Genomic DNA, 25,705 nt, shown 5'->3' on the forward strand with positions numbered 1-25,705 from the left:
AAAGGGAGAAGAATAGAGGAAAAAAATGTTCTTCTCTTCCGAGAGATCTATCTGAATAAAAAATGAGAGAAGAATGAGGCAGTTAGCGGCGGTGGGAGAAATAAGAGGTAGGGAGAATATCTTTGACTTGCCGGTGCCGATTATAAATGTGCCACTGGGTGTTGAGCACGCGATCGGCATTTGATTTGAGAAGGTGAAAGGGAGAAAAAGAAAACATATTAATAATGAAGGGGAAAAAAAAATAACACTGGGAGCAGCGAAAATTCAGTCAGTAGCAGCAGTCTCAGTCGTAACTGGCGCCATTAAATGACCGGTCAACTTGTGAATTTGCATACTCAATTATTATCGGCATTCCAATCCGCTTCTTTTTAAACAGATGGGGAAACATGAGGTATATGAACCCGCATGTGATTGACAAAGTTCTTCGGGAAATTGGAATTGCATTCGTGAGGCGCAATTGCCATTTCATCGGTGAAAAAAACATTTAACACGTACGGAAAATTTTCATAGGGAAACCTAGTGAATTTATAGGAAATTCCATTGCATTTCTATTGAAATTTCATTCAGTTTTCGGTTCTATTGAAAAATTCCTCAGATTGCACGTTTTTGCTTCCGAATGGAAGCATTGTATCTTTCGATAGGAATGGTTAAGGGAACTTATTCTGTAGGAGAAATGAATAGAATTCGATTTTTCTGTGAAAGTTATTTTATTGAAATATTTCTACAGAAATTCCTCGGCTTAAATTTTCCAATTTTTTTCGCTCAATTTGTTTCAATGGAAAGAGAAAAAAAAATTGAGTGAGAAAAAGTTGGAAAATTCATGGCGAGAAATTTCTATAGAAACTGTCTCAATAGAAAAAGTTCTATAGAAACAAAATTTTTACAATTTGCTTCTAATAAAATGGTTTCTATTAAACATTTTCAAATACAATCGACCAAAAACTAATAGAATTTTCAGTAGAAGATCAATAGAAATCGTATGGATTTTTCTATCGAATTCGCTAGGTTTTTCTATAGAATTTGGTTGTGAATCAACTCACTAGTTGGAAATATTTCTATAGGAATTTCTCGACTTGAATTTTCCATGTTTTTTCGCTCAATTTGTTTCAATGGAAAGAGAAAAAAAATTGAGTGAGAAAAACTTGGAACATTCATGTCGAGAAATTTCTATAGAAAATGTCTCAAGAGAAAAAGTTTTATAGAAAAATAAATTTCTACAATTTGTTTTTAATAAAATGGTTTCTATTAAACATTTTCAAATACAATCGACCAAAAACTAATAGAATTTTCAATAGAAGGTTAATAGAAATCTTATGGATTTTCTATCGAATTCGCTAGGTTTTTCTATAGAATTTGGTTGTGAATAAAATCACTAATTTGATATTTGCTGTGAAAAAAAATCCCAAAAATCAGTAGCGAAGCGGTAAACCGGGTTAAGTCGAGTTTGACTTTTGACCAGTTTTTGATGAATATCGCGGAATCTAAGAGAGATAGCAAAATTTTTCTCATAACATTTTTTATAGGACTCAATTGACTCTACAAAAAAGGTCATGACAAAAATTTTTTCATCTCTTTTAGATTCCGAGAGATTCGTCAAAAACTAGCTAATAGTCAAAATCGACTTGCCCCGGTTTACCGCTTCGCTACTGAAATGTTTTTTTTTCAACATATTCAATTGCAAATGCAAGTCAGCAATCATGGATCGCATCATTATTACATTGTATGTAATAATCTCACCGAGTTTCGTCTCGAAATGGCCAGGAAACTAGAAATGTCAGTAACACTCTCCCAGTCGCCAGCTAGTTTCACGATATCTTCATCCATAAATTATCATTTTTATTATTCAAAAAGCAATATTCATGGCATTTTTACTAGCTTTGTAGTTCGTGTTTATCGGGTGTAAAACCCGTAATGAGATATTTCGCCAACATTGCGGAAGAATATGGTTCACCGATGATTGGATAATAAAGTATCTCTCATTGTTGTTCCAATGTTTTTCAATCAAGATGGATAAAACACGCGCAGAAATTCGCCTGGTCATTCGAATTAATCCGGGTGCACACTCGACGCCTCGACGGACAGTTCAAATAAGACACGAAATCAACAGTGTAATCTCTTGAAGGGATAATTAAATGAATGGGAAAGGGGATGAATAATTTATGAGCGTTCCGGGATTACTCAAATTCCAATCTATGTTCATCGTAATTATGATGGTTATTTTCGCATGTGGCAAAATGTTATGAAATACATGATTGTAATTGGAATATTATTTCTCATCTTTAAGATCTAATTTCCCGATTTTTTGAATATTTTTTCAATTATCCATTTTTAATAGCACTTATTTATTCGATAGGAAATTCTATTGAATTTCTATTGACAATCCTATTAGTTTTTGGCCGATTCTATCGAAGAATTCCGAAGCCTGACTGCGTGTTTTTTTATAGAAAATTTCCAATAGGAATTATTTTACAGAAAAAATCAGTCGAATTACTTTTTTCTATACAACTTTTTCTATAGACATCTTCTATAGGAGTTCCGCGACATGAATGTTTTTGGTATTTTCCACTCTATTTTTTTTCTCTTTTCATTGAACAGAAATCAAACGAAAAAACTTGGACATTTTGAGTCGAGAAATTTCTATAGAATATGTCTGTCAATAGAATAAATCGTATAGAAAATTTGAATTCTGTTGACTTTTTCTACAGAATATTGTCCATCCAACATTTCGATTGACAAAACGCGCAGATAAGGTGCGGAATTTTTCAATAGAATCGACCAAAAACTTACAGAAATTTTAACAGAAATCCTATAGAATTTCCTATCGGATTCGGAAGGTTCTTATATTAATTCTTTTGTCCGTAATATAATATTACAATTCTTATCCATTCAATAATGTCTTTTTATACAACTTTTCATATTGAGATATCTTTTATAGAATATATCTCAATAGAATAAATTACATAGAAAAATCTAATTTTATAAACTATTTGAACTTTTCCTGCAGAATCTTTTCCATCGAACACTTTTATTGTCAATAGAATCAACTAAAAGCTAATAGAAGTCTCAATAGAAATCCTATACAATTTTCTGTCGAATATATTTGCCAAGTTCTTCAATTTTTTTTTTTTTATCTTTAACATCAACGGAACTGAGTAGATAAATAATGGTTAAACTCAATGAATTAAACTTTTGCTTTTCTTTCTTCATTAATAACGCACGAATGAAGCTACATAATTCAACAAATATAACATCACAAATATGATCATATCAAGAATGTGAAGACAGTAGCAGAGAAAATATCTGGCAAAGATCTCCAGTATTATCAGATCGTCACAGCCAATGCATTATATCCAGATTGCACATTGGACATACCAGAGTGACCCATGACCATCTCTTCTCCAAAACCCCAGTGACTATTTGTGATGTGTGGAGTGCTGATCTAAGTGGAACACCTTTTATCATGTTGCAGGCATGATAGAATCCGAGCAGAGGTGAGACTAGCAGATAATTTAACCCCTCACGTACGGGCTCGGTATGTCATAGCCGTGCGGCTCTTTTCAAAATTGAATATTTCCGAAACTATGGCAGATAATATAATTGGACTAATACCATTGGGAAGGTGAATACTGTAGCTTCAATTATATATTTTACAAGATCTATGCGCGCGCTCTCGCGCGCGCTGATCTGTTCATTTGTTGAAATGAAGAAATCAGTAGCGAAGTGGTAAACCGGGTTAAGTCGATTTTGACTTTTCCTCAGTTTTTGACGGATATCTCGGGACCGAAGAGAGATAGCGAAATTTTTCTCATGACCTTTTTTATAACACTTAATTGCATCTACAAAAAAGATTATGACAAAAATTTTTCTATCTCTTTTAGATTCCGAGATATTCTTCAAAAACTGGCCAATAGTCAAAATCGACTTAACCCGGTTTACCGCTTCGCTACTGAAATGGAATTCATTGAATTTCATTTTCTCATGAATACCTTATAAATATTGATAATGAATCAAAGAGAATTCGACTAATGATTGAAGTGAATAGCGAAGTAGAGTAAAAGAATCTATAAAGAATTTTTCATTTTCAATTAATTATCTTCAATTTTTCGAAATAATCGGTGTCCATAAAAGGACAGAATTTATTAATTTCACCGATGATATATATACATGTGAAATATATATATATATATATATATATATATATATATATATATATGACGTGAAAAAAAAAATTTACCACTGAAGAATTTGAAATTATGTCACTGAAGAATTTGAAAATGCCGCGTGTTTTTTTTTGTAAATAACTTCGTGTCAGATATTGACCAGGATTAGCGGTCAGGCAGTTTCGGGATATTTCGATGTAAAACAACTTCACGTTTCTTTCATCTTTAGTAAAATAGGATTTATAATTTTTCATTCATCAGAAAATATGGGATGCGAAGAGAATTGAGCGTGTGGTAGACTTGGTATCAGAAAGGCCCCGTACGTGAGGGGTTAAAAGACTGTTTAAATGGAGACAACTGTTATCCGAAAATTGAGAAATTTCTTAAAGAAACCAAACTCATAAATAAGATATGAAACATGAAGTATATGGAAGTAACCATTCTGAGCCAATCTCGTTATTGTATTCTCATGTCTATATCTTTATCTGCATATTTATTTTGATTTTCTTTTTTTCCTTTTGACGTGGATACGTCTATGGTTTCAATATGGGGGTCATTTTGGGAAACGGTCCTTATGTGCAGCGCCATCTATCGGAATTCTAGAAAATTCTAGACATGTCGAGGTAATTTAAGAGAATTCAAGTTTCCAGAAAATTCGAGGGAATGCAAGGAGTTTCTAGGAAATTCGAGAAAGAAGGGAAGACCATGGACGTATCCACGTACAATTACAGCTGTATCGAATAGTATTATATTGTATTATAATACAATTTATTTATTTTTTTCTTTCTTTTGTAAATAGTCGCTAATGACCACGTCGATGTGACTAGAAATAAATTAATAAAAAAAAAGAATGTGAAGAATACTCTATGCAAATGGCAACCATTAAAAAAAATGGGTTTTGTTGTAAAAAAAATTGCTAGATAATTAGTTGTTTGAACAACACCATCCAACTCGGTTTTTCACGCTCGTATGGAATCTGCTGCATCGTTTTACCGTATTACACGGATGAGCAGCATGAAAGGTAAGACAGACGCTCACAAGAGAAGCACTCGAGAGTAAAAGAAAAAAGCCCCTATAACGAATCCGAAAGGACCAACACAGCGCACCTGTCAGATTGTGATTTCAGATTAATAACTCCCGTGGTCTTGAGCGATAAAATTCACCACGGGATAATGGCACACTTCAGAATTGTTGACAATATTTTTTTACACTTTGTTTCAATATTCTCGGAATAAATGAGCATATCGTTGGGAGCAGAGCGCTCCAGCGAAATAAAATCGAGTAATATAAACACAAGTCTCGGTGTGTGCAACCGAACTAATGATTTATGCTGCCGGTACTGGTGCCTCTAGACAAAATATCCGCAATTTGCTGATACCCAGGCCTCATATTCAAACGCCAGCAGTAATTTATACTCGATTCTTTCGCTTTATTTATCGATTTGACGCATTCCACGTGACCATAATCTGAAGCAATTTCAATTTTTTATGGGCTTTTTAGTTTTTTTTTTCGGGGCTTGAGGGTGTCGGTGAAAAATACATTCGTCGTGTATAATTTTGAGGTATTTTTGTAGGCGTGTTTCAGATCAAGGGAAGTCTTGTATGGAGATTATCTTAAAATGAAAATGTCTTAATTTAAGATCAGCGAAGAAGACAATAATTAATCGTGAAAATAATGAGATCTAATTGACTGTTTCAACACTGGGAGAAAAAATTAGGTCTGCCAACGGAAATGTAATATCTTTCACAATAATTAAATTATTGGAGTGATCATCAGAAATGTCTCTACACTGTTAAGAAATTTTGTCTGAAATTTGCGGTACACTTTTTGGACATTTTTATCGAATTTAATTACCACTGAAATTTCAAGGAATTTCGTCATTGAAAATTCAGAATTTCGTGGAAAAATCAAAGTCAACTGTCAATTTCAATTCCATTTTTCTCTTAAAATAAATAGAAAACCAGAGAATTCCGGTAAATATATTCTTAAATTCTCAGGCACTGACACTGATACTGACACTGATTACGATTTAGAGGGAAAAAATCATGAAAGTTCAGATTTCACTAAAAATTCAACGTAATTTGGCGCTGAATATTCATATTAGTTTGAAAAATCAACTCAATTAAGAAATGCTCGTCTTTACGCTGCTTTAAATTCTGGAATTTTACTGAATTGTCAGGGAAACTTGAAATTTCATGATTTTTTCTCCTAAATCGCATTCAGCGTCACTGTCCTGAAAATTAATAGTCAACTAGCCACGAAATTTAATTTTTTTTCTGATAGTGTTGATTGCAATTGAATAAATTTATTAATATAATTTTCGACTAACGATTAAAGGCGTGTATAAACAATGTATTAATGTAATTTTTATACAAGTTTAGAAAAATTGAGTCGTAGTCTCAGCCCTTGGGCTCTTACTTACTTTAATGAACACGGTGATTGTATTTTATTCAGATAACAGAGGCGTTATTTACAAACGAGATAATTTATAGAACAGGGAAAAGCGAACAATGAAAAACCCTAAAACTTTAGTGTTGCGGTAAAATTAATTGCGGCCACACTGATAGAAAGCATTAGTTATTGTTAACAAATGGATTTGGTTGGAGACGAGGATCTATTCGATCTCAGCAAATGTTCATTTGTTAATAGTTAACAAATGCATATTTGAGAAGGCTTGCTTGACTCGATTTTCACCTATCAAGTGAACCATTCGTTAACTATTAACGAATATTCATTTGGTCATATTCAAGTCTACCATTCGTTAATAGTTAACGAATCTCGTTTGGAATAAATGAATCAGTCCATCAGTGCAGTTGACCATCGTGAGATTTTGCGTGGATCGATGGTGTTTATCAATGCATTTGAGCGTAATGGAAATAGGTTATGAAATAATAATTAAAGCGCAGTGAATTAACTTTTACTTTTCTTTATTCATTAATATCGCACGAGGAAGAAACGTCTGTACTCTACGGACTGCTCCAGCACACTAAATACTAGTCAAAAAGACCGAAGGTATATCGTCACCTAACGATAAAGAACTCTCAGTTCTTTCTCCCTATGGAGTCATTGTTTATGTTTATATTAACTCTCCATCACTCTCTACGTCGATTCGTTTTTGTACGCATAATCTCCTCAAATCAATTTTCAAAAATCAAACTTATATTCCAACAGAGTGAGTTTTTAAATTGGTTTCCAAATTGTTTGTTAGCCGATCAATGTAGTCGTCGATCAATTCCGTATTGGATGTATTGTGAGAATTTTCGATCAATTCATTTTAAGATCCATTCCCTCAGAATGTTCAAGTTTCCTCTAAAACTCCTTCACTCTCTCAACTGATTTTGAGATCACTAAATTTTCATCTTGAAATAATATTCAAGAAAATATTCATCTTAAATACCACAATAGCGCAGTCTACATCCTTAAGTCGCATGCATTCAAGCGAAATGCATAAAATGACTCATATTTTGACCTATTTCTGGATATATTTGCGTGAAACGGTGCCTGCAATGCCATGAAATACCTCAAATATTAGTCTTTCGATGGCCAAATTCTGGTGAAAATAGAAAATTAGTGTTTTCAACCTTCAAAAGTGTAATGTCGGAGGAAAACCATGCTTCAGAAAAGTAAAAGGGGATAATGGATTGTTCAAAGATGGCGAGGAATATCTTCAGTGTTTCACGCTCACATCATGCTTCCGATAATTATCCTAATGGGCTGTTTGACGAGGCTCTTTACGGGTGAAAAGTAACAATATATTCATTGATAGCTTGTGCCTGGAATCTCACGGGGTCTGACGAAAAGAGTTATTATCGTAAAAATAATTTCCCCGATAGACGAACCCTCAGGACGAAACATGTTTTATCAAGGGGAGGAAAAATTAATCTATAACTCGAGATCGGCTGAGTGAAATTCAACAATTTTTTTTTTTCATTTTGAAGATATTTTTTGAAGTTTGAAGTGAGATGTGAACCGTCCAAATCGGATCGTTTAGTCCGGAGATATTGAGAATTTAAGAAAATTCATTCTATCTCACTTTCCTCTATCTTTTTATTTCTCGCCTTCTTTGAATAAAACATGTTTCATTTTTTTATTAAAAAAATTCAGCGCTCATCATTTATCAATTAGGCAAATGCTGGTGTAAATGTAACACCTCGATATTTCCAAAAAAACTATGAATGAAGAAGGGAAATCATCTTTATGTGTATTTAATTGAATCGAGCATTAATTCAATTGATAACAACTTGAATTAATACTCGATAATTTCAGACTCTGCACTACTCTAATCGCAGTTATTACCGCATGAACTCTCTTCAGCAATGATTATCCCATTTAACTTGCTATATGACAATAAACGTGACTCTATAATAGTTTTCAGGATGAAAGCTCTCATGAACACGTGATTACGATGCATACAGTATATGTTTTTTCTCCATCCGAAATTATTCGAGAGCACGTTGGGCCATGTATTCCCTCCCTGTGAAAGCCTCTCTCCATTAAGGAAAATTCCGAAACCCCCCGGAATACCCAAAAATTCGGAAAATTCTCGGAATGATGCTGGGATGGTGGATGAGTTTTTGAAGAAAGTTACGCTGCGGTATCTTCCGAGGAGATACCACACCGGATAATACCCAGGATCGGACAATTATGTCGGTTCTTCTATCGGTAATCCTCGGGTCAACAGAAATCCGTTTGACTGAGGGCTCTCCACGTTTCTCTTGCCCTTGGAAAAAAGGTAGCTATTAGAGGTGTCACGGGTTGACTCGGTAATTTATTGATGCGAGAAGTCATCTATCCTGCGAGTTCATTCATACAATTTTTGAAATTGTTGTGACGGGTGATGATATTTAAAAAAACTTACACTTTTTTAAATCTATCTTTTTCATATTTGTTTACACGGAGAGAAATGTTCAGTAAAAATTACGGAACTCACAGTTCGCTCACCGATTACGGAACCGACTCGGAAGGTTTAAGTGACGGTATTGTGATTTTTCAGAGGAGATTTCGGTAAAAATTACGGAACGCTCTGGAAAAATTCCTTGATTTTAGGTAAAAATTACGTGACAGTTCCGTAAAATTTCCTACAACTACATTTCGCTCCGGAATTACGGAAAAGATACGTAATTTTTATTGAATCTCTCCGTGCACTTTTTTCGTATTTTGGTCACATAAAATGTCGCATTTGAATCAACTAAACAGTATTTTTTCAAAATTTTCTATTCATCTGAACAATATTTTCGCTGACAATTAATAATCATATTCATAATAATTTTATAATATATTTTATAGTCATATGTGAAGGCTCAGACTGGAAACCTAAGGGTCGTGGGTTCGAACCCAACCTCCGGCGATTTTTCAATTTCCCCAAATTGATTCATATAATGCACGTTTCGACCAACATAAGAGGTAAAATAACTTCATAATATTTATACTTTTTCATCATACTTTTATTGACAATTGGCAACATCATGTATTTTTTCCAACAAAAATTTCAAATTCCAATTTGGCAAAGATCAAATAAGTTACATTTTTCACTTTTTTAATCATTTTGGACAATTAATGAATAGTAATAAAAGCTTTATTACATCCATTTGATTCAAATAAAGTTCATTTGACTAAAAAAAAGTCTTTTAAACCGAGAAAAAAAATCCCAGAAGCTCAAAAAAAGTCTCATCACCCGAAATTCCGCATTAATTGACAGTAGCCCGTTAAAAATCGCCATTAAAACCCCCGTTAAAAATCCCCCCCCCTCCCCCACACACACAACCTTTTATTTCCTCCCAATAAAGACCCCCACGAAAAACACTCTAAGAGAAATTTTTTCGCAGCTTAAATGACAGCCGTAAAGAATCATATCCCCCACGTGACTTTCGTTTTGCCGCGTGATTTGTGAAACATATCAACGTGATTAGTGCCTTCTACGCGGTTAGAGAATAGAGAAAAAGACCAGTGCGAACAAATTGGGCAGGTGCGCTGTCCATCAAACATGTATGGGAACAAAACATGCAAAATAAAAAAAAAACTCTCGGATTATTTCGCTCGAGGGTGATATACACGGCCGGATCGTCTCGATCGTTCACATTTCCACTGTTATTTCGTATCTATATTCATGTCTTCTTCTCCGACGCATCTAGATAGGGGGATAATTCCGGTATTAAAAGGTGTACGATAAATATGAAAATTCTCAATCACAAATTTTAGCGTTTTTCAGGTTTTTCAGATAAAAAAACTTCAATACAAGTACTGACACACGGGGGAACGCGCACCTTGTATGGCCACTTCTATCGTAAACATATTGGCAAGTGGAATAATCATTCTGGAATATTCAAACCGCATTATCCGATCCCCAAGGCTATGTGATATTTTCCGCTCTTTCGAGAACTCTGAGAAATCGAAATTTGAACACGGCGCCATTAAAAAGCTCGGGAAATTTTACTCAAATTGAACAGAAAAAGTCCGTTTTCCCCATTGGTTGCCGGGACACGACGAAAATTAATTTTTCAGAGTTTTAGGGTTTTATTAAACTCCGTTTAATTAAATTCCAGGACTTTACTGAGTCCTCGGACTGTATGAAATCCTAGAATTATGGTAAATGCTACACTGTCGGATATTTCTTGAAATTTCAGTCACAATGTCATCTGAATATTCAATGTTGTGAGTTTGAATTCAATTTCGTTCACTAAATTATTCATTCATCTTGATAATTCAAGAAAATTGGATTTTTCATGTTCCAGAATCATTGATTTTTCAATGAAAACTTGAATTTCCAAACTCATCGTGAAAATTGAACATCACATACAATTTAATTCTCAATAGATTGGAAATTCAAACAAGTACAGATAAGGACGCGACGAAAATTAATTTTTCAGAGTTTTAGGATTTTATTAAACTTCGTTTAATTAAATTCCAGGACTTTATCAAATCCCAGGACTTTACTGAGTCCTCGGACTGTATGAAATCCTAGAATTATGGTAAATCCTACACTGTTGGATATTCCTTGAGATTTCAGTCACAATGTCATCTGAATATTCAATGTTGTGAGTTTCAACTCAACTTCAAATGAAAACGTTCACTAAATTATTCATTCATCTTGAAAATTCAAGAAAATTGGATTTTTCATGTTCCAGAATCATTGATTTTTCAAGGAAAGCTTGAATTTCCAAACTCATTGTTTAAATTGAACATCACATACAATTCAATTTTCAATAGATTGGAAATTCAGACAAGTTATTGCCTAAATTTTCAAAATTTTCAAGGTTTTTCAGTGCCGTATGGACCTGAAAATCTAGAATTACTTGAATATTCAAGAAATTATTGATTTGTTAATGAAGAATTCAACATAAATTTCATGTAACTTTGTCGTTGTTAAAAATTTCAAGCTTTTTCACTTGAAATTTCAAGAGTAATTTTCTAACAGTGTAGAACTTAATTAAATCCCAGGATTTTACTAAAAACCAAGACTATTGAATCCTGGGATTTCACAAAGTCTCAGGACTTTACTGAGTCCCAGAATTTTACCGAGTCCCAAGACTTCATCAAGCCTTACGACTTTACCAACTTGCAGGACTTTACCAAGTCTTCGGACTTTGTCAAGTCTCAAGATTTTACCAAGTCTTAAGACTTCGATGAAGAATTTTCCGATGAAATTTTTCTACTTCAAGAAGTTAAAACGCATATTTTTTTGACGTGGATACGTCTATGGTTCAATATGGGGGGTCCTTTTGAGAAACGTTCCTTATGTGCAGCGCCATCTATCGGAATTCTAGAACATTTCGGCATTCGACTTTCGTCTTAGACATTTCGAGGTAATTCGAGAAGTTTCTTGAAATTTCGAAAAAAGTTTAAGGAGTTTCCAGAAATTTCTAGGCAATTCAGGGGGTTTCTAGGAAAATCGAGGAAATTCAAGGAGTTTCTAGGAAATTCGAGAAAGAAGGAAAGACCATGGATGTATCCACGTACAATCACAGCTGTATCGAAGATACAGCCGCCTGCAATTTTTTTTTAATGTCATGTGAAATTTCACTTCTTTAATGACACTTTTTTACAATTTTCTCTTCAACCAAGTAATTTTCAAATGAGGAAAATTGTAAATGATTTTGAATTTTTGCTACTGAAGAAGTCTTGTTGATCATAATATCCAGAATAGACTAATAGGTAACAACTTTCGGTGGAAAAAAACGGAAGTCGAGGTCTAAACAGAGATGTAGCACGAAATGAGGAGCATTTTACATTCAGACGAAGTTGATTGTGGAGATAAAACACTCGGGAGGAAGGGCGGCACTAAAGTTTGTCTGCTACGTGTTCAATAACCCGTGTATATAAACATGACGCGGAAATACTTGTTCGTTTAAACTGTCTTTACCATCTCAACGGTCCCGGGGCATTGGTTAATGTCATTCACAGTTCTCCACACTCCGGGAGTTTTGAATGGGTGAAAAATCGTGGAAATCCTGCGGTGGAAAGCTATCTTTATCATACGTGAATGGGGGGAGTGAGAGTGAGAGAGGTTTTTCTGAGGAATATTTTTGGTGATTAAATCGAGATACAGCTTCACTGATCCTCGCACATCGATTCTCATCATTGAGTGTTTGAGGGTATCTAAGTACTTTGTTATTGCGTTATTACGTTTGCCATTTTTTCTCCAGTGAAAGGCTTTTCTACTTTTATAGCCGAACATCAGAGCTTTCATTTGAGATCGATTTGACCCTAAATTTCCAGACATTTTACAATGATTTTATTATTTAAAGTTTGCAGGTCTGAATTTGAATCTCCGTATTGAGCCGTTAGAAAACATTTTAAAAATCTGAAAAAAAATTAGAAAGTTGACTTTTAGAGGAAGATTGATGATATCAGTAGCGAAGTGGTAAAACGGTACAAGTCAATTTTGACTATTGAACAGTTTACAATGAATATCTTGGAATCTAAGGGAGATGGCAAAATTTTTGTAATAACCTTTTTTGTAGAGCCGATTGAGAGCTACAACAAATGTTATTACGAAAATTTCGCTATCTCCCTTAGCGTCCGAAATATTCCTGAAAAACTCAACTGGGAGATAAGTCGACTTAAACCGCTTTACACTTCGCTACTGAAATCATTAAAAAATTGCAATTTTTGCAAATTACGAGAATTTTCTTTAAATAATTGAAAAACAATTAATTTTCCACAATAAAACTCATTTGTTCGGAATCGTAACAAATTTATTCATATTCTGAATTTTTCCAGAAATTGATTTCACGTCGGAAAAATAAGGTTTTTAAAAGTTTGAACAATTTCAATTATTCATTTATAAACAACGGATGTTTAAAAAATAATAATTCTGTGTAAAATGTATATTCATGATTTATTTCAAATTTTTTTCGCGCAATTTCATTGAAAAATTTAATGATTGAAAATACCAAACTGTAAAAGATACTTGGAAGTCCTTAAATCTTCTTTCAAAATCACCGCAAGATAATTTTTCTGTTATGTATTTCCGGATCTTATCGGACGACTCGCAAAGCGAATTGCAATGGCCTGATGAAAAAATATGACATTCATCTTTGTTTAATTTCATTTGCCAATGGCCGATGAAATGAGGAACGAAAATACCCGTGAATTAAACTAACCATGTAACCCATAAATTGGATGGATGTAATGTTTACACAAGCGGCTATAATCAGGTATCGAATCTGAACCCCCATGAAATAAACCTCACAATTTTCATTTATTCTTATTTTGTCATTTTTTTTTTAATTCGGTGAATTGGCGTTTTAAATTGTGGTTAAAACCGTGTGTTAACGGGGCGTTACCAAGTGGTATAGAAGACGGGTGAGAGACGACGATTTACGATCTCACCCCCTTCACTCGCGGCATATCTGAACAACATCGGGATTTGTTATTTTTCATTCATTTTTTCATCATCAAAATAATCGCGAATACATTTACTCCATTAAAAATTACATCTACATCTGCAAAAAATCGTGATAAAATTATGGAACATGAGAATAGAGGATATATTCACCAGAATGTTCCTGAATTATATTAATTTTCGTGGGATAATTCAACCGAAATTACAGCATAATACCTAAGATCAATGTTTTTCAGAGATTAATCATTGATTGAGTACTTGGAATTGCAAAATATTTACGATTTACGATCTCACCCCATTCACTCGCGGCATATCTGAACAACATCGGAATTTGTTATTTTTCATTCATTTTTTCATCGTCAAAATAATCGCGAATACATTTACTCCACTAAAAATTACATCTACATCTGCAAAAAACCGTGATAAAATTATGGAACATGCGAATAGAGGATATATTCACCAGAATATTCCTGAATTATATTAATTTTCGTGGGATAATTCAACCGAAATTACAGCATAATACCTAAGATCAACGTTTTTCAGAGATTAAGCATTGATTGAGCACTTGGAATTGCAAAATATTTAGGTTTACCGGTGTTACCATGAGTTGCGACGTGTTAAAACATTAGCATTTGTCAAACAACGTGTAAATAATTTATTCACTGTCCTACCCAGGATAGCCAATTCACTCTATCACTGACCACACGTGATATATATTACACACAATATTTATGTACATGCCATTGGAAACTGGAGTACTCGATCATGCACCATTTTACGTACACCCCGAGTGGAAAAAATCGATTGTTTTTCCATCCGATTTTAATGCATGCAAAACAATTATTCCGATTATTCATCTGCGCAACTAGATTCGTTATTTCCCATATGACAAATCGCTAAATTTTTTCCGCACTTGTTATTCACAAATTGATTAATCAATCACTCCGTCTCTCTTTCTCTCCCTCTCTCTCTCTCCCAATCGAAAAATGGTAAATATGAATAACCGACCGGTGTTTGCTCACGGATTGGTCAATCAGGGCTAGTACATTCACTCGGTAATACGTTCTCCGAGTGATCGTAGGCCAGCCTTCGTTCGAAAGCTAACCAATAACCGTTTTGATATGGAAATCGCGGCGAAAAAAAATCTACGAGATGAAAAAAAAAACGCGAAAGATACGAAAGGGAGACGTAATGATAAGTCTGAGAAAAACAGTCTCACCAGTTAAGTTGCGTTTCCTTTCTTTTGCGTCCCCACGGCTCCGCGAAATGTCCATGAATTTCAGAAGCACTCGAAGAATCATAAAAAATCATTCACACGATGTGACGCAGCACTCCACACCTATATTATCACAATTGTCGTTTGTACAATTTCCCATAACTACTCTACTTCCCCTGTTCATCAATTTTCTCACCCTTTATCCCATCACTTCGCGAAGCCCCGAATTTTCGCGATTCGTTTATTCTCGCGCGAGAGCACCGCGAACATTTGTGAACATCACCTTCGCCGAACACATTTTTTTTATTCTTCTCATGTCGCAATAGATCCTGAAGATCACCAGCACTTAATTTTTTAATATGGAAACAATTTTTTTAAATATTTTGTCTTCACTCTGGGGGAAGCTGAGCACCAGGGAAATTCCGGGGGGATGACTATTTTCAGGGAATGAATTTTATATCTCAAACATTATGACATGCAGGTAAGATCACGTACAACGGTTACAGTGGCGTTCGTAAGATGGTACAGACCACAGTGAGCAACGCATGGCCACGCGAGTGACGGCGAGGGGACTCGTCGCCGTGGCGGCTTGGTCTGCGAGAGTCCACTTCTGTTGGATTTAAAACCTTCCCAGGTTTTTGAACGGGCGCGCAGTGGCGTTTAGTTGCTTGTTTGTTGGGTTCCCCGTTGCGCGCAAAATCCACTTGATCGTTCAAATAATCCTCCCCCATTATCCAACTAATTCCCCATTGGTAAATAATTATGAAAAATGAGTGATTGATTTTATTCAACAATTTGGCAAGCGCATTATCCGCTGTGCGAAATAATCGGGCGGACGCGGGATGATTTTGGAAAAAAAATTGCGGGCCCTCGCGTTACACCTGGTGAGGGAATCCTTGATGTTGAAAACGTTTACCCCCACCCCGATCGGGGAAACATTTTATACACGCCAATTCTGAAATGAGACGAGTGAATGCACGGGGATTGAGTGGATATGCATGAGAAAACGAGGCAGAAGCTTCGAATCCGGCACTTCTCACTTAATTTACTTTGCGTGTAGTCGGGGGATTTCGTGACTTGGAGACGGGGAGGGGTTATTTTTTTTGGTGGGGGAGGGTTGATGAGGAGAGGGGGGAGAGCGGCGCGATGAGGATGGATGTGATGATGCTATAGAGAGGGTCTATAGGATTTTAAGGAGGCGCTATAGAATTGGCTATAGAGTGCCAACTTCTATAGGCCAGAATATAATATAGAATATAATATAGGCGAAATATGTTATAGAAGTTCTATAGAAGTTTTCTATAAAATTATGTATTATAGAATTCAGTAGCGAGGTGGTCAAACGGTTCAAGTTGACTTACACTGATAGACTGATTCATTCATTTCAAACGAGATTTGTTAATTGTTAAAGAATGGTAGAGTTGAATATGACCAAATAAAAATTCGTTAATATTTAGTTAACGAATGGCTCATTTGAAAGGTGAAAGTCGAGTCAAACAAGGCTCCTGAAATATGCATTTGTTAACTATTAACGAATGGACCTTTGGTGAAACCGAACAGACCATAGACTTCAACTAAATCCATTTGTTAACAATAACTAATCCTTTCTATCAGTGTAGCTCGTAGCTGAGTTTTCAAGGAATATCTCCAAATCTAAGGGAGATAGCGAAATTTTCGTATATATCTTTTTCGCCGCGCTCAATGTGCTCTACTGAAAAGGTCGAAACAGAAATTTCGCTATCTGCCTTAGATTGCGAGATATTCATTGAAACCTCAAGAATAGTCAAAATCGACTTAAACCGCTTGAACACTTCGTTACTGAATTATGTATAATTGTCAGAGCTACGGAATAGCAATTTCTATAGAACTCGGGATGAAACTCTCGGGATGGAATGAAAATTATCCATTCTATAGAAAATTCTGCAGAATTCTTAGAGCAAGCTCTCAAGGGTTTTGACAACGAATTCGTTACAAAAAATAGGAATAGGGCTACTCATCATTAAGATGAATTCCCAAGACTATAGATCATTTTCTCATTCTTGCAAACTCTCCTGTAAAATAATTCCCTGAATAATGACAAATTGAATGACAATCAATGTCAAATGACCAAATAAAAATTCGTTAATCGTTAACGAATGGCTCACTTGAAAGGTGAAAGTCGAGTCAAACAAGGCTCCTGAAATATGCGTTTGTTAACTATTAACGAATGAACATTTGGTGAAACCGAATAGACCCTAGACTTCAACTAAATCCATTTGTTAACAATAACTAATCCTTTTTGTCAGTGTAGCTCGTAGCTGAGTTTTCGAGGAATATCTCCAAATCTAAGGGAGATAGCGAAATTTTCGTATATATCTTTTTTGACGCGCTCAATGTGCTCTACTGAAAAGGTCGAAACAGAAATTTCGCTATCTGCCTTAGATTGCGAGATATTCATTGAAACCTCAAGAATAGTCAAAATCGACTTAAACCGCTTGAACACTTCGTTACTGAATTATGTATAATTGTCAGAGCTACGGAATAGCAATTTCTATAGAACTCGGGATGAAACTCTCGGGATGAAATGAAAATTATCCATTCTATAGAAAATTCTGTAGAATTTTTAGAGCAAGCTCTCGAAGGTTTTGACAACGAATTCGTTATAAAAAATAGGAATAGGGATACTCATCATTAAGATGAATTCCCAAGACTATAGATCATTTCCTCATCCTTGCAAACTGTCCTGTGAAATAATTCCATGAATAATGACAAACTGAATGACAATCAATGTCAAATGATTCTGATGAACACGAAAAAACTTTTCGTCCTCCACTTGATATTCAATTTTACCCAACGTGACAACAAAAAATAATTAAATCCCTCAATATTTTTTGTTGTATTTTAATTATTTTGTCGCGACAGTAAGACAGACAAAAAAAGAACACCACCCAGCAATGAACCGGAACACGCGACGCCCGGCGCCGGCAAATTTATTAATTATCGCCGATACGCTCAAGCTCGTCTCAAGTGCATCGGCGTACTCGACTCCGTATTATGAACGCGAGAGAAAACGAGAAAAAGAGGAGGAGCGAGGAGGACAAGTGAGTAAGAAAAAAAATAAGAGTGGTTGAGAAAACCGTAACACACATGGGTAAAAGGCAAAAGCCGGCTCGCGTGCAAATGCAAATTAACGCGTCTCCGGGTGGCGGCGCGGCTCAGAGTGACGTCTCAGGGCACTCAATTTTCCGAATCACCTAAGGATGAAATCTCGGGTGACTATTGAATCATCTTGGACATTGTCGAGCTTTTTTAACGAATCATTGTATCATTTATGCTAATGTTGTGTCTATATCATGGCATTAGGGACAATCAACTGGAGCTCTTTATTCATATTTCTATCGGGTTACGGGACTGATTGTAATCCGATTATCAATAGGGTGACTCATGAGCATTAAAAAATTTCAAGAACTCAATGAAATAAAAAAAATTTAAACTACCCATTTTGCCCCATGTTTTAAGATGCTAAATGAAAACTTTTGATTTAAAAAAAATTAATTGAAACTCACTAATTCAGTAGCAAAGTGGTCAAACGGTTCAAGTCGATTTTGGCTATTGGCCATGTTTCAATGAATATCTCGAAATCTAAGGGAGATAGCACAATTTTTCTCATGACCTTTTTAGTAGCACTCAATTCGCTCTACAAAAAAGGTTCTTATAAGAATTTCGCTATCTCCTTTAAATTCGGAGATATTTCTGGAAAACTCAACCAAAGGCTAAAGTGGCTTGAACCGTTTGATCACTTCGCTATTGAATTTAAGTTAATTTAATTAAAAATTGATTTTTTATTTTTTTTTCATCTTGTGGGGCAAAACGGGTCATATCCTTGTTAATTTCAAGTTTTTGAGCGATATTTTGTTTTCATTTCTCTCCGATATTATGAGGCTATCATATCCGATCATCGTTTTTTTTTATTGAAAACGAGCTTGCATTAACATTCTAGTACACCCCATTTTATTTTCATTAAATAATTAATGAGGTGAAACGAACAAGGTAAGTGCCCAATCTGATACAAGTCTATCCATTTAGATTATAAGTCCCGTAATAGTTTATTTATATGATACATTAAATTTTCACCGACTGGCTATTTACGGTGAAAAAACGCGGTAATATGAAATTTCTCACTACATGAAAACATGATTCGGGGGAGATATAAATACGCAAACGTTCATTGACTGTCATTATGCTCGGGTAGACCAATATTTTCAGCGAAACGTGGAATAAAAAAAGTTACAGGCGAACTATAAAAATTACGGAATAACAGCTCATTTAGATAGATTTGTGGGGGTCTTTTGAAATTATCTAATTTCGCTGTAGGTAGAGTTTTTTCCCTGTTTACATTGTTGAGAATGATTTTAATTTTTTTAAATTTTTTTCCCTTGGATAATTATTTTTTAGTAAAGTAAAACAAAACAAAAATCTTTTTGAAAAGTGCGAGACGAATAGTGATTTATTCTCCGTTGTCCCGGAAAAATTTACAAAGCTGAGGATAATTTGTGCTGAAACGTATGAAACAAATTTAGCCTGCATTCCATCAATAATTATCCCAGTGAACGTGAATTATTGCTCAATATTTCTTGTAATTTTCCTGAAGCGGAAAATGATTTTTTACCAAACGTGTTCGGTAAAATTTCGCTTCCATTCATCCACATGACCTTCAGATGGGCGCAAGACAGAAAAAATAGCCCATCCCATAGATGTGCACGCAAGAAAAAATTCAATAGAAAAGCTAGCGAATTCACTAGGAAATTCTATTGGCATTCTATAGGAATTCTATGGGGTTTCTATAGGATTTATATTGGAATTCTATTGAAAAATTCTATTTCTTTTTTGCGCTGATTCATATTTAACAAGAAAAAGTCAACAGATTTCTAATTTCTGGTTGAATTTTTCTCTTCGATTTTTTCCATTAGAATTATTAGGCACAAATTTTCTAATTTTTTCCGTTGGATTTTATTTTGTTTTGCATTGCAGAATCCGAGTGGAAAAAACTTAGAAAATTGATGCCCAAGCATTCTTATAGAAAAAATCTCAAGAGAAAAATTGAAACAGAAATTCGAAATCTAGTGATTTTTTCTTATCGAATATCCAATAGAATCAGCGCAAAAAATAAATAGAATTGTTTAATAGAATTCCAATAGAAATCCTGTAGAAGCCCCATAGAATTCCTATAGAATACCAATAGAATTTTCTAGCGAATTCACTAGGTTTTCTATTGAATTTTTTCATACGTGTGTTCAGTTATTTATTTGTTTATTTAAGAGGATATTACTATGAGTTTTTAAAGTTGTGGGTTATTGGACTGAGACTTTTCATATGTTGAAGATCTGATACAGATATAGATCTGAAAACGAATAATTAGTGTAAAAAAAAATTTTTTTATTGTTCGTTCGAAAACGCTTAAAATGCTAAAAACAGTCCAGGTCCTCCAATTTTTGAGCTACAAAAGATTTTTTTTTTTCAAAATTTTCGGAAAAATGTGTGGCACAACAATTACAAGTCAGTTTTTTGGAATTCGACTCCTACACAGCTGATTTCGGTTTTTTTCATATAAAAAACTTCACTATTTGTGTAAAAAAATACAAAAAAAGCAAATTTAGCCATGTAAGAGGCTAATTAAAAAAAAATAGCTCGTAATTGTTATTCCATATATTTTTCTGAAAATTTTGAAAAAAAATGTAGCGAAGCTACTTTTATATTTATTTCACACCATTTCAATGTATTGTTTTTGAGCTCGGCTTAGCAACCGAATTTCGTACCGTGACACGGGTCGCCGATATATCGCTGTCCTTGTCGCAAGACATCCTCGCGACGATTCGTAATAATTTGGACATCCTCGATCGGATGATCTAATACCGTGGTCGCGGGAGCTCACTCTCGTTCCAGCTCTCATGGTGTAAACCAAAGTTACTTTCGCTGTGAATAAATTCAATTCGATATATACGTTAATTCCGAGTGTTTTACGTTACAAAACCCTTCTATCCTTCGCCGAATCTCACAAAAAAAATCCTTCGTAGCTCAAAAATCAGAGGCCCTGGACTGTTTTTGGCATTTTAAGCGTTTTCGGGCAAACGAACAATGAAATAGTATATTATGTCATCAGGCGATAAAAGTATTATCGCCTTCGGCTCGGATTATAATGCCACATTCGCCAGATAAGGCTTTTATCGCCGTGTGATATACGATATTTTATGTCGTTGGGCCCGAAAACCGCGATCTAACCGAGCGAAGCGAGGTTAGAATCGCGGTTTTTTCGGGCCTGATGACATAAAAATTTTTTTTGCACTAATTATTCGTTTTCAGATCTATATGTGGACGTCCGCATGAAAAGGGACCACTTTGGCACTATTGGAGTTATGTATATTCCTATAATCTTGATCTGATTCTGAACTTTTAGAGCCCAGAATGAACTTGATAGCGTAAAGAGTGACGACCTAAAGAAGATCGAAAAAATAATTTAACATGGGTTTAAATGGGAGTTGGCAAGAGAAAAACGTGAATATCTCGGAAACTAGAATCGACAAAGTGGTCCTTTTTCATGCGGACGGCCACATATAATCGATCTACAACGTACGAAAAGTCTCACTCCAATAACCCACGACTTTTAAAACTCATAGTAGTCTCCCCTTAAGTCAAGACAGCCGAGTCCAATTGCAGGGCCTACAAATAGTGTGGGAATAGTAAACGCATCGCAGTTTACATATTCGCACTAGGTAACGAATGTAAGAAGTATGATACAAAAGAGGTTAACATAAATGTCCAGCAGCAAAGAGAAGAGATCAAGATAGTAAACAAAAAGTAAGGAGGTCGTAATTGTTGTATGTGACGTCAATAATAAATTATTGCAGTGTCATATGCCTTATTCACTAGAGAGTCCATTGAATCGTTGAAAATATCTGCATCGGGGCAACGCCTTAATAACAAATTCAGGACAGTATCGGCTTGATGCATTGAAGAGGATAGAGCCAGATTATTCTTTACTTCAGGAAGATAAATCTTCGAGTTTGAGCGAGTGACTGAACCCGAAAATTTCAAATTCAAGCTGCCCAATAATGCAGGACAGTTGATGCTATTCCGAAGGATTTTTATTAGAAAAATAATTAATGTCTTCGTCCTTTGTTGCTGGAGGCTTAGAAAATTGAATCGCTCACACGGGCGACGGTAGCTGCACCCTCGCGCCGGATAGACTCCGGACGAACCGTAAAATATCCTCTACAAACTGGTCTTTTTTTCATTTCATAAAAAATCTTTTTTCATAAAAAGATTTTTTATCAATTTTATTTTTATTGAAAATACTGATTTAAAAAATGCAACCTGAGGATCTTACGTTTCAATGATAAGTACTGCTGGAGAGTCAAATTTTGAATCTCGAAACAGGATTGTTGATTAATTTTTTTTTTTTTTTTTTTTTTTATGCTTATTTTATATCGCTTCGAGTCTGATGAGACTATATGGCGATTGATCAAGACTTTAAAAATGGTTAGATCTCACCATTCTACCCGGCCAGGAATCGAACCTGGAACCTATCCGTTGTGAGGCAACGGCCTTAACCACTACGCCAGGCCACCGGGCATTGTTGATTAATTGAAAAAAATTTATTGAAAATTTTCTGTGGCTGGACGTTAGCTGTCATAGTTGTTAATTGTTATTTATATATTACTATTGATGATGATTGTGGATAAATTATGTATTTTCATTCTCCATCAACATTATTATTATCAACATTATTATTCAATAAAAAAATTAAAAATTTCGTTAGCTGACGGAAAAACAGCGATCCAAATCGAAAAAAATCAATAATCAATAATCGAAAATCGATTAATCGGCCGTTGAAAACATCAAATGAAAAAACATCGATGAATGTCGATTAATCGACAAACATCGCCCATCCCTACATTTATCTCCACGATTACCTTTCGTGCAGTAAAATTAGCCACGATTTTTTAGGCAATTTTTATCCAACTTTTCTCGCCGCGCATACAACTTCAAGCTGTTTTACCGCTTCGCTTCTGCATTATGAATAGAAATTCCGGAAGAACATTTCTCCCATTGAAACTGGAATAACAGAAGCGATGACCAAATGGTCGGCATCCCTTGAAAATGAACCCTAGGAGGTCTCCACCTAATGTTTAGCTAATACTATCTGCAGAAGCGACTCAATCTACCTGAGTCCCTTCTCACTGGCCCAAACAAGGGGCCCCCAGCTGTAAGAGATGTCATCTCCCAATAGAACGTCACACAACTTTTTTTATGGTCATTGACTCCGATTGCCCCCACAAATCCCACTGCAAAAACAACAACAGTAATAAAAATATACGATCTTGCCCAACATCTCGGGAGCAGCATAAAAGTCCCGCGCTCCTAGCGGGTTGAGCTATCAATTCTCTATTAACGCTTATTTATTAATGAAACAGTCAAAGTGTTTTATAACATCATTTTTCATAATTACATTTCCATTGTCACTTATTTATTTTTCCTGGAATGGTGTCGGCAAGACCCATGGCGCCAGTCGGTGTTATCCTTGCACATATTCTACGACTGTAGGTATAATAAATTCATGACTGTGACTTGAGCGTTCAAGTGAAGGGATTAACGAGTATTTTTTTTTATGCACCGTGATTTCTTGTCTTTTGCTATTTCTATGTTGTGGGACAATTACAATCGTGATGCATGATTTTTGGAAATAGAAACAGTTGTTGGGAGAGTTAATTTTGATATTTCGCCGAGTCCGGTTGCACTACAACGGCGATCTTAAAATAAAATTTGAGATTAATGTTTTCGTCTCGGATATTATCTCTCTATATAATAATTTTGTAAAGTAAGAGAGCGCGAAAATTTTCAGGGTTCATGATGGTCATACACGGAGAGAAATGTACGAGAAAAATTACCGTGCCCGCACAGTAAAGTTGGTTCAGATGGTCTTTCCAGGCCAAATGTACCGCAAAGAGTAGGAAAAAGTACTGTTGCACGAGTCATTTTTCGGATAAATGTGGGGAAAAATTCTTGTGCAGCACGGTAAAATCGAAGCGACAGTGAATTTTTACGAGAAATACGAGAAAAATTATGACACTGACTGGCAAATTTTTCCGGTGCTCTACCAGAATCCTAGGACCCGATCGCGCATTCGTAAGATTTCGGTACTCTTCGTCCCCCCTCCGCAACCACGAACATCGACTCAACGTGACCAGATGATTTATTCCGTCGCCTCCTCTAGCCTCCTCTCTCACATATCTCCTTACTGAAACCCCAGGTTAATGTTTTTCATAATATCAATTCAGTGAAATATTAATTAGTGTTGTGATAAAACGGTTAAGAAATAAAATAAGTGCCCTTTATTTTCGCTTCATGAGGTGTATAACGCTGTAGATATACATTGGCCTGTCAAACGTTCCACATACGTTTGCCGCGCATTCCGCTTTTAATATGGGAGAGAGGATATGGAGGAGAGGTTAAAATAAAATTAATAGGATGATATGCTGAATGACAATGTTTACTCATTTTTAACTATTGAATGAAATTTATCATGTAATAGAAAACAGTCAGGGATCAAGCTTTTATTGTGCGTTACCGGAATTTTTACTATGCAGCACCGGAATTTTTCTGGTGCTAGACAATTGAACCCGCTTTACCAGACGGCACGGTAATTTTTGCCTGAATTTCGCCTGAAAAATTCTGGAATTTTTTTCTCCGTGTAGAGTCACAAAGGTCACGAGGATCAAAAATGATGGTAAGGGTCACAGGGGTCAAAAAGGTTTATAAGGCTTCATAAGGGTCACAAGGGTCAAAAAGGTTTAAAAGGGTCACTACCACTGATATCAGTTATCCAACACTTGTTAAAATTCAATGCGGTAATGCGAGCTTATATATGACTATTTATCGATGTGATAAGGACGGGGTATTTCCGATCCTTATTTGAACTCAAGGAGATAGCGGGGAGCGAGCGAAGTGAGTGGGAGGGGGGCGACGCCCCCCTCGGGGTTGACGAGCGAAGCGAGCAGAGGGCGAAGCCCCCTATGTTTTGAGATAACAATCTAGCGATTCTATCGTCAGTTAAGGATTTCCAAGTAATTTGGCTATTTTTTCGACAGAAATGCTTTTCTACTTTTGTAGTCAAACATCAGAGCTTTCATTTGACCTCAAGTTTTCGGACATCCTACGATGATTTTATTATTTAAACTTTGCAGGTCGGAATTTGAATCTCGATAGTAAAGCGCTAGAAAACATTTTCAAAACTAATTTATAAACAATTAATTTTTCTCCATAAAAAAATTAGGTTTACGGATATTAAAACAATTTTAATTATTCATTTATTAACAACGAATGTTTAAAAAATTAATAATTTTGTGCAAAATGTGATTCAAATGACGCTGAATATTCACGTTTTTTTTTAATTGTTCCCACGCAATTTAATTGACAAATGTCTATAAATTTTCTATAAATAATTTATAA

The 25,705-nt window shown here is 35.2% G+C and overlaps 1 protein-coding gene across 1 annotated transcript in view; it reads right to left on the minus strand.

Moving 5' to 3' along the window:
* The window catches only part of LOC107041485, a 32,059-nt gene extending 16,326 nt beyond the window's left edge, over positions 1-15,733 (minus strand). The window contains exon 1 of the mRNA XM_015262072.2: positions 15,224-15,733. The gene's annotated coding sequence lies outside the window, so the exon portion shown is untranslated. The remainder of the gene's footprint in view (positions 1-15,223) is intronic.
* Positions 15,734-25,705: the final 9,972 nt, after the last annotated feature.

This window comes from Diachasma alloeum, unplaced genomic scaffold (assembly GCF_001412515.2).
Source record: "Diachasma alloeum isolate Michigan unplaced genomic scaffold, Dall2.0 Dall_scaffold_00366, whole genome shotgun sequence".
Classification (NCBI taxonomy): domain Eukaryota; kingdom Metazoa; phylum Arthropoda; class Insecta; order Hymenoptera; family Braconidae; genus Diachasma; species Diachasma alloeum.